This window comes from Agelaius phoeniceus, chromosome W, assembly GCF_051311805.1.
Source record: "Agelaius phoeniceus isolate bAgePho1 chromosome W, bAgePho1.hap1, whole genome shotgun sequence".
Lineage (NCBI taxonomy): Eukaryota > Metazoa > Chordata > Aves > Passeriformes > Icteridae > Agelaius > Agelaius phoeniceus.
Genome location: NC_135301.1, coordinates 16,650,699 through 16,660,882, shown reverse-complemented (window position 1 = coordinate 16,660,882; position 10,184 = coordinate 16,650,699).

Here is a 10,184-nt window from a genome sequence, read left to right as displayed (position 1 = left end):
TCCCTTGACTGAGCTTGAGACTGTGTCCTCTGGTTCTGTCAGTTGCTGCCTGGAGAAAGAGACCAACCCCCACCTGACTACAACCACCTTTCAGGAAGTTGTAGAGAGTGCTAAGGTCACCTCTGAGTCTCCTTTTCTCCAGGCTAAACAATCCCAGCTCCCTCAGTCATTCCTCATAGGGTTTCTGTTCCAAGCCCCTCACCAGCCTTGTTGCCCTCCTCTGGATGTGCTCAAGTACCTCAACGTCCTTCCCAAACTGAGGGGCCCAGAACTGGACACAGTACTCAAGGTGCGGCCTCACCAGTGCTGAGTATAGGGGAAGGACGACCTCCCTTGTCCTGCTGGCCACACTATTCCTGATACAGGCCAGGATGCCGTTGGCTTTTTTGGCCACCAGGGCACACTGCAAACAGTACTCCCAGGTCCTTTTCTGCCTGAGCCCTGTCCAGCCAGACTGTCCCCAGGCTATAACATCACAGGGGGTTATTGTGGCCAAAATGCAGGACTCAGCACTTGGATTTATTAAACTTCATCCTGTTAGACTCAGCCCATCCATTTAACTGTTCCAGGTCTCTCTGCAGAGCCATCCTACCCTCCAACAGATTGACACACAATCTTAGCTTAGTGTCATCCGCAAACTTACCAATGAAAGACTCAATCTCCCCATCCATGTCATCAATAAAGATATTAAACAGAACTGGTCCCAGCACAGACCCCTGAGGGACACCACTGGTGACTGGCCACCAGCTGGATGCAGCACCGTTCACCACCACTCTCTGGGCCTGGCCATCCATCCAGTTCTTAACCCAGCAAAGAGTGCTCCTGTCCAATCTGTGGGCTGCCAGCTTTTCCAGAATTATGCTGTGGAGAGACAGTGTCAAAGGCCTTGATAAAGTCCAAATAGACAATATCCACAGCCTTTCCTGCATCTACCAGATGGTCATAAAAGGAAATCAGGTTGGTCAAACACAACCTACTCCTCCTAAACCCATGCTGTCTGGGTCTAATACCCTGGCCATCCTGTAAGTTCTGTGTGATGACACTCAATATGAACTGTTCCATAACCTTACCTGTGTAGGAATGTGCCCCCTGTTGATGGAGGGACCAAATTATCCTTTGTCTCCTTAAAAAGGCAAAAAGCCCAGAAGTTTCTTGTCTCAATTTGGTAAAAAGACACCTCATAGGACCTTTGGGACTTCACCTCAAACCTAGGGCCACTCAATTGGACAGAGGCCAAAAGGTCCCGCCTATGTAATTCACTAGAAAAAGAATAGAACAAAGGAAATAATCGCTTTTCTGGGGTGTTTTTATCAGGAGCAAGAACCTCTTGCCCCTGGCTCAGTTTTTCTCTGAAAGAGCTTTGTTATTTTGCCTTTTATTAAAACTTTTCTGTTTCCAACACTACCTCAGAAGCCATCCTGCTAATTTTATGCCATTCGAGGTAGCTGGGCTATCTGGGGTGTGATAGGTTCTCTGAGAGCTCATAAGACCTGGCTCGAGGAGAAAACCCATCATACCTAGTACAGAGGTCAGGCTAACCAGCCTATAATTGCAAGGATCCTCCTTCCCACTCTTTTTATGGATGGGCATCACATTGGCCATCTTCCAGTCATCTGGAACCTCACCAGTGTGCCAGGACTGCTCATAAATGATGGAGAGTGGCTTTGCAAGCTCATCTGCCAGCTCCCTCATCACCCTGGGATGGATCCCATCTGTTCCCATGGATTTATGAATATCCAAGCAGCTCAGTAGTTCTCTAATTGCCTCCTCTAGGATAATGGGGGGACCATTCTGCTCCCTGATATCATCAAGCAACCCAAGAGGACAGTTATCCTGAAGGTAAGTCTTCTCACTGAAAACCAAGTCAAAGAAGGTGTTAAGCACCTCTGCCTTCTCATCTGCAATAACAAAGTTCCCATCTATATCTAATAAAGAACAAAGGTTAGTTTTACTGTTCTTTTACCATTAATATTTTTATAAAAGCATTTTTTGTTCTCCTTTACAAAAGTTGCCATTTTAAATTCAAACTGAGCTTTAGCCTCCCTATTTTTTTTCTACATACTCTAGCAGCCCTCTTAAATACTTCCTGAGAAACCTAACCCTCCTTCCTGTAAGAGCCGTAATGAGGGATGCGGGACTCCAGGCAGCTCTTCAAAATGCAGTTTATTACATCCAAGATGTTACAGCAGTCCAGGATCATGGACGACAGAGCCTGTGCCTACAGCTGTCAGCTCCAGCTGCAGGCAGGCCTGGAGACCTTTTGGTTTTGGTTACAATGCATTATATACTTTACTGAGCATTTTAATACAGAAGAACCAATCTATACCTTAATTTTTACCTATAGCCTATCATAACTACTATAATTACCATATTCATGTTACTATTCTCCAATCACTAAAGTTTAGTACATTACAGTTTAAGCTAGAAGTTGTTTTTCAGTTTCCTTGCAGTGGAAAATTCTGAGACCTTTTTTCTACTAGCAACATCTGCTGACTTGTTTGCCTGTGGTATCTTTCTGCTTGGTAAAAACACCTTGTTTGAGGTGGGTTTTGCTCTAAGTCATAAAACCCCCTTCTAACATACCCTTTGCCTTTATAGTTATCCAGTAAGACTGGCTCAGCAATTCTTTTCTTCTATATCAAAACTTGCTTCCATCTCTATTCCTTCTTCAGATTCTACATTCAAAAATCTTTCTGCCAATCATACATATCTGTGAGACCTTCTTGTCAAACTTTGATCCTTCCCAACACCTTCCAAAGATAATACATCCTTTTTTTTTTATTCCTGAGTTCTTTCAAAACCTCCTTGCCCATTCAGGCTGGACGTTTGCCTCGTCGACTTGTCTTTTGGCACACAGGGACAGTCTGTTCCTGTGCCGTCAAGATCTCCATTTTCAAGCACACACACCCTTCCTGAAGTCCTTTATTTTTAAGGACTGCTGCCCAAGGAACTCTCTGAATAAGTCTCCTGAATAGGCCAAAGTCTGCCCTACAAAATTCCAATGTAAAAGTCTTATTAATGTTCCCCTTGATGCCACCAAATATTGAAAATTTTATAATTTCATGATCAATATGCCCCAAGCAGCCTCCAACCACCACATCTCCCACCAACCCATCTCTATTTGCAAATAACAGATCTAACATAGTCCCTCCCCTGGTGGGCTAACCCACCAGCTGTGACAGAAAGTTGTCCTCCGCACACTCTAAAAATTTCCAGGACTGCCTCTTTTCAGCTGTATTGAGTTCCCAACAAATGTCTGGCATGTTGAAATTGCCAACAAGAACAAGGGCTAATGATCCAGAAACATTCTCTAGCTGCTTATAGAAAGAATTGTCCACCACTTCTTCCTGGTTGGGTGGACGATAACAGACTCCCAGTAAGATATCAGCCATATTGGCATTCCCTCTAATTCTTGCCCATAGGCATTCAACTTTGTCATCATTAATTTCAATTCCTATGGCATCCAAAGCCTCTCTAATATAAAGGGCCACCTCTCCACCTCTTTTCCCTTTCCTATCTCTCCTGAAGAGCTTGTAGCCATCCAGTGCAGCACTCAAGCCATGTGAGTCATCCCACCACGTTTCTGTAATGGCAATTAGATCATAGCTCTGCTGTTGCACCATGGCTTCCCGCTCTTCTTGTTTGTTACCCATGCTGCATGCATTGGTATACATGCACCTCAGCTGGGCTGCTGATTTCACCCCTTTCTCAGGCTTACCACCCTTGGGCCTGCTTCCAGACAGCCCAACAGCATCCCCTTCCCTCTTCAAACCTAGTTTAAAGCCGTCTCAACAAGTTCTGCCAGTTCACAAACTAAAAACCTTCTACCCTTAACAGAGATATGAAGCCCATCTGGTTCCAGCAGGCCAGGTGCCATAAAAGTTGCCCCATGATCAAAGAATCAAAAATTCTGCCGATGGCACCAACCCTTGGCCCACATATTAATAATGTGAGCTTTCCTATTCCTTTCACTGTTTTTCTCAGCCACCAAAGAGACTGAGGAAAAGACTACCTGTGCCCCTGTCTTATCAACCACTTGATGCAGTGCCCTAAAGTCCCTTTTAATTGCCCTGACACTCCTCTTTTCAATCTCATCACTGCCAGCCTGGAGTATCAGCAGTGGGTAATAATCAGAGGGCTGAAACAGCCCAGAAAGTCTCTCAATGATATCCCATATCTGGGCCCCAGGGAGGCAGCAGACCTCTCTGTGGGGTGGTTCTAGTTGACATATGGGGCCCTGTTCCAGATTGCAAGGCAAGACGTATTCTATTAACATCTGTATGGCAGTTGTCTTTTGTCAAGTGGGCAGTTTGCTTTATCTCTCCCTCTCTGAGTGATCACAATCACTCCTCCCTCGGGTGGCGACACCTGCTGGTAACAGGCTATTGAATGTCACTGCATGACTGATAAGAACTACAGCATCCCATTGTGAGATGCTCCACACAGTGGGAGGAGCCAAGCATTGCTACCCAGATATAATCTGGAGGTTCTGAAACACCAGCATGGCTTCTCCACTGGATTTCCCAGAGGAACAGCAGCTGCCTCTTCTTCCACTGGATCTTTGGAGGAAGAATACACCCTCTTCCTACAGGACCCCCTGCTCCAACAGAACCACACCTGACACTTCAGGAGGACTGCAGCCACATTTCCAGTTGGACTGCTACCAACACCCTGACCAACAGGGTGTCAGGTTGAGCTCTGACTCTGTCAGTGTTGTTCTAGTGTATTGCATTATTTTATCCTTTTATTTTTCTTCCCTATTAAAGAACTGTTATTTCCTGCTCCCATATTTTTTGCCTGAGAGCCCCTTAATTTAAAATTCATAGCAATTCAGAGGGGTGGGGAGGGTTTACATTCTCCATTTTAGGGGAGGCTCCTGCCTTCCTTAGCAGGCACCTGTCTTTCGAAACCAAGACAGGCCCTCTGTTCCCCTCAGAAAGGAATCACCCACTACAATTACCGTTCTTTCCTTTTTGATGTTAGAGGTGGTAATCCTTCTCACAGATGAATCATAATTTGGAGGCTCACTGAACTTGTGAATTTTCACAGGAGAGTGAACATGTTTTTCACACCCACCAGGTGCAACCTGGTCTCTGAGCAAAGACAACCTCATGGATGAGTTTTTCTGTACTCGAGGCAGAATTAATCCAAACAGTTTTTCGTAGCATAGCTTTCATTTGCACTACCAGAACCTTATCCACGTCTGTTGTATGCAGGGGTTCAGATTGGGAAGATCCAGCTAAGTTAGTGGAATCTCTGTTGTTAACTAACCATGCGGCCTTTGCTAAATGCAGCTCCCAATTTTTGAAAGTCCCCCCGCTCAGTGCCTTCAAGGTTGTTTTTAGCAGTCTGTTGCACTGCTAAATTTTCCCAGCAGCTGGTGCATGATAAGGAATATGGTACACTCACTCAATAGCATGTTGTCTAGACCAGGTGTTTATAAGGCTGTTTGTGAAATGAGTCTGTAAGAAATGACTGCTCACTTCTCAAAAATTTAAAAGGTTTATTAAAACCGTAAAAAAAATTAAAACAAAATGACTAAATAAAGAAAAAATTACAGCACTGGGAGGCCCCCCCCCCCCCCGTGGCTGGTGGCCACGTGGCTGGCTCATCTACAAAAGGGCTGCTCTACCGTTTATACCCTTGGTGTGGCAACAGGTAACCTTAACTGCTCCCAAAATCTGTCTGTTGACTCTTTATTGCTGTCCATTGGTGTAGACTGCTTTCTTGTAACTTGATTGAAGGTCATGTGTTGCTATGCCATGCCTATTAGTAACAAGCTTGCCCCTCCCCCAAATGCCTGGACTACCAAGACCATCCTGGGATGAAAATGCTGGAGGGGACACATTGCATTAACATAACTATATATCTATAAAACTTCTCTTAACATACTTAAAATGTTCACCCTTTAATTGTGAGAGCCAACTATCTCATTATTCATCTATAACAAGTCCCATTGTCAGACTCAGTTCTCTCGGGGGTACCATGCTTCCAAAGGACATGCTTTTCCAGGCTCAGGATGGTGTTCTGGGAAGCCGCGTGAGGCACCAGGTGAATTGCGGAAAAGGAAACAAACTCCACAACTTTTGTGAAAGTTGTAAAGACAGTATGTCTATTACAGCGCTGGACGCATGTGTGGATTGCTCCCCTTAAAAGAACGTGCGTACCACTTGGAACTCCAGATCTCTTTTTATCTTCCTTACTAGTCCATATGCATGGAATTTCACAACAGGTTCATACATATTCATTTTACTGATTTCGGGTTACACTTGCAGGTAGTTACACTTGCAGCTAGTTTTTTATCAGAAAGTACAGAAAGAACTCCTGGGTCACCCTGCTCCGCCTCCCACGGCCTCTCTGTCTGTCTCCCCTTATCTCTGTCTTTCGGCTGAAGCAGTTTCTTCAAACATAGGGTTTTTATTGCTAGAACAGGCAGTCAGACTAAACAGCCATGTTTGCAAGCTACAGACAATTCAAAGAGGTACTCTTTACCTAAATCGCAATGGATTTCTATTCTGGATAATTTCCACTATGTCTCATTCCCCCCTTTCCTAAAATGAATAAGTAAATTCTTTTACTTAATGCAAATCCCTACGACAATAAGCGTGCCTTAATGCTTTACCCTGTACGTTTGACAAGGACGTTCCTCAAGCATACACAACCTTTACCAGTATATACAAGCAGTGTTCTGATCAGTGATTGGATGAATCTCGAAGTGGCAAATACTTTGTTCAGTGTCTAGACACACATCTCGGGCATTAATAGTATTGCTTCCTAGGTGTTCCTTAGTAACACAAGATTCTAAGTTTACTGTTTGCCACTTTTCATTCACTTTTCGTGCCCACACCCTATGTTCTGAAGGGTAGAGCACTGTTTTTTCATGATTTAATCCTAGTGCAGTGATGGGGAGGATAATGTAAACAGTGGCATTATGTATAGTAAGCGCAAAGGCAGTGGCCACATTAGAAGCAGGATCATAGGTGAAATTTACCACAGACCACCAGGATTGAAACTTCCTTTCAAAATCGATCGCATTATCCCAGACAATCTTTCGAATTTCAGCTGGAAAATCACCTTCACCCCCTTCCTGTATGATTAAAGCTGCTGTTGCCTGCACCCATAACTCTGCTTGTATACAACTGAAAGCTAAAGACACATTATCTTGAACTGTACTAAGCGCTTCTACTATTAACTTGTGGTCTTGGTCCCTGGCCTTTTCCCACTTTGGCAGTACTTTTGAAATCTGCCACTGTCTAGTTCCTAATGCCAATAGAGATGACTGTAAGGGCTGTTTCAATTTTGCTAGACCAGCTGCTGCAGTGGTGTCACCACCCGTCCTAGTGAATGGGTAACATGGTTGTTCATAGGAGTGATTTCAAGGTGCAAAAGAACCAACGAAGGCACAGGGGATTTGCAGTAACAATCAACAAATGCAGTTTTATTGAAATAACCACAACAGAAATGCGTTGATGAGGGGAAACCGGGGGAAAAGGAGAAGATAAGGAAAAGAGGGAGGAAAAGAGGGGAAAATGGGTATAGCTACCAAACGTGGTGCTGCTTTATCCTTCGGGGTCCAGCCGTCGAAGTTCACCAGGCCACGTCTGGGGAGATCTCGAAAGGCATGGCTGATCTGGACCCCAGTTATACTATCTTTCATTGGGGGAAGGGGGAATGAGTTTCTCAGCCGAAACAAAGGTCTTCAGGGGGGAAAGAATAGGGGTACACAAACTCAAGCCAGGCAATAAGCAAGAACTATTGTTTTCATGGCTCAGTGCTCGGCACCTGTGCTTGCTCTGGGCAGCTTTCCTCCCCCCCCCCCGCACACCTCCCCTGAGTTGGGGGTGGGTTTCAGTCCCAGTCTCTGGAAGAAGGTGAGAGGGGGTCTTCTTGTACGGGGGTTTCTTGTCTTGGTTCCTTGATGAAGAGGCCTACATCTCTACTTGTCTGTCACGATGGTTGAGGATGGGCGAGAGGGGTCTTCTTTTGGAGGAGGGACCACCCCAAAGCTCAAACCAGCCAGGCCAGGAGGTGGGGAGAAATTCCAGGACTATTGTTCAGGAAAAAGGGCAGGGTGCCCTCTTCGAGTTCAGTGTCGTGTATAGCAAACAACAGCTGTGGAAACAGTGAGCTAAGAGGCACATGATTCCCCCCTCCCCCCCACTGGTTCAGCAGTATTTGATTTTTCGGTGGTCTCTCTCTTCATGACAATCGTGAGGCAAAAATGAAGGATATTTCGGACACTCTGACAAGTGGCCAGCTTGTTCATTAGTATTTCTGAATCAATTCCATTTAAAACTCCCAATCCTGTCCCTAATATCCCAGTTATATCCCTTCTTATTCTGCTCCTGAGGTGTACTTGTCTTTGCAAGCACGTTGTCCAGCCCTCAAAGGATGTTCTTAGGAAAGAGGAGCAGGCTGGTTGGATTTCTTAGATGTTAATTTGCATTAGCAATTCAACACGTTTGAGAGACCATTCTGGATTGAACAACAGTTGTTGTTCATCCAGATTCCTCACTACGTATGGGCCTATTTCATATACTTTAGGTTCAAGTTTGGTTTGGGTTGGAACTCCTTGAGTACTGGTGTGAGTTGTATAAGGTCTTGCCATTGTAAAATGTATAGCATCTATTTTAAATTTGAATAAGAGCCTGATAGCATCATGACCCCAAAGGCAAGTCACTTCTACAGGCTGTATTAAGGTGAAATTTCACCAACAGTCTGATTCACTTGGGCTATCACAAACTTCCTGGTGCCTGTATACAGGAGAGGCTGAGACACTATTTTCATCTGGTCTCTCATGAGTGGTCCCATTGACCACCCAGCATCCTACCTTGATTTCTTCTCCTCTGATCCCCTGAACTGTCCACAGTTCCTGTTCCTGCCACTCCTGCTTCTCATATACCTGATCCCTGTAGATTATTACAGTGCATAGGTTTAAATCTTTTATTTCAGAAGGTTCTCCCATGGATTCAGTATACTGATTAAAAGCCTGGGACCACGGTCACACAGCATCGCTTTGGATAGAAGTACTCTCTAATTCCAAGACTCCAGTTATAATTATACACAAAACAATTCTGTAAATGTAATTACAAACTAGCCCCGACCGCAATATACTCATTTTGTCCGAGTAAGTTTTAGTTTCAGTTCACTGTCTCCTGGTGTCACTCTTCTAGGGGCTTCTGGGGCTTTCTTTACTTGAGAGTGGTGGATCCAGGCACTCTGCTCCTTTATCTTAATCATGGTAAAAGTGGTGAGAAGCACCTGGACAGTCCTTTCCACTGTGGTTCCAGTGTCTTTTCTGTAAGAGACTTAACATATACATAATCCCCAGGCTGTATGTTATGTACTGGTCCATCTAGCTCCCTGCTCTGAGTTCCAGCCACAAGTTTCTCAATTTCTCTGAGCTGTTTGCTTAAAGCCACCATGTAGGTGGCCAATGTTACCTCCCCAAAGTGGGTGGACATTCCCTTTTGTATTTCATATAGTCTTCCATAAAGCATTTCAAAGGGACTAAGTCTTTCTTTAGCTCGAGGTTTAGTTCGAATTCACAACAGTGCCAGTGGAAGAGCTTGGAGCCAGGGTAGATTAACTTCCTGCCCCAGTCTTACAATTTGCTGCTTTATCAAATGATTCATTTTCTCCACTTGGCCGCTCAATTGGGGGTGGTATGGAGTGTGAAGTTCCAAATCTATGCCCAGATGGCTACTAATCTGTTGCACTATTCTGGAAAGAAATGTGATCCTCTGTCTGAGGATATTGTGGCTGGAACTCGGCAGCGTGGTATTATTTCTTGTAATAATATCCTGATCACCTCTCGAGCCTTGACAGTTCTGGTGGGGAACTGTGACTGTGGTCACAAGGGTTTTCAGGATGAAGAAGAGACGAGAATGTTGACTCCATGATCAGAAGGCTTGATTTATTATTTTATGATATACGTTACATTAAGACTATACTAAAAAGCAATAGAAAGGAAAAGGTTTCTTGAGAAGCTAGCTAAGCTAAGAATAGACAAGAATGAATAACAAAGATCTGTGTCTCAGACAGAGCAAGAGCCAGCTCTGCCATGAGTGGTTAGGAAATCCCAACATCCACAGGAGACCAATCACGGGTCTACCTGTTGCATTCCACAGCAGCAGATAACCATTGTTTACTTTTGGTTGCTGAAACTGCAGCTTCTCACAAGG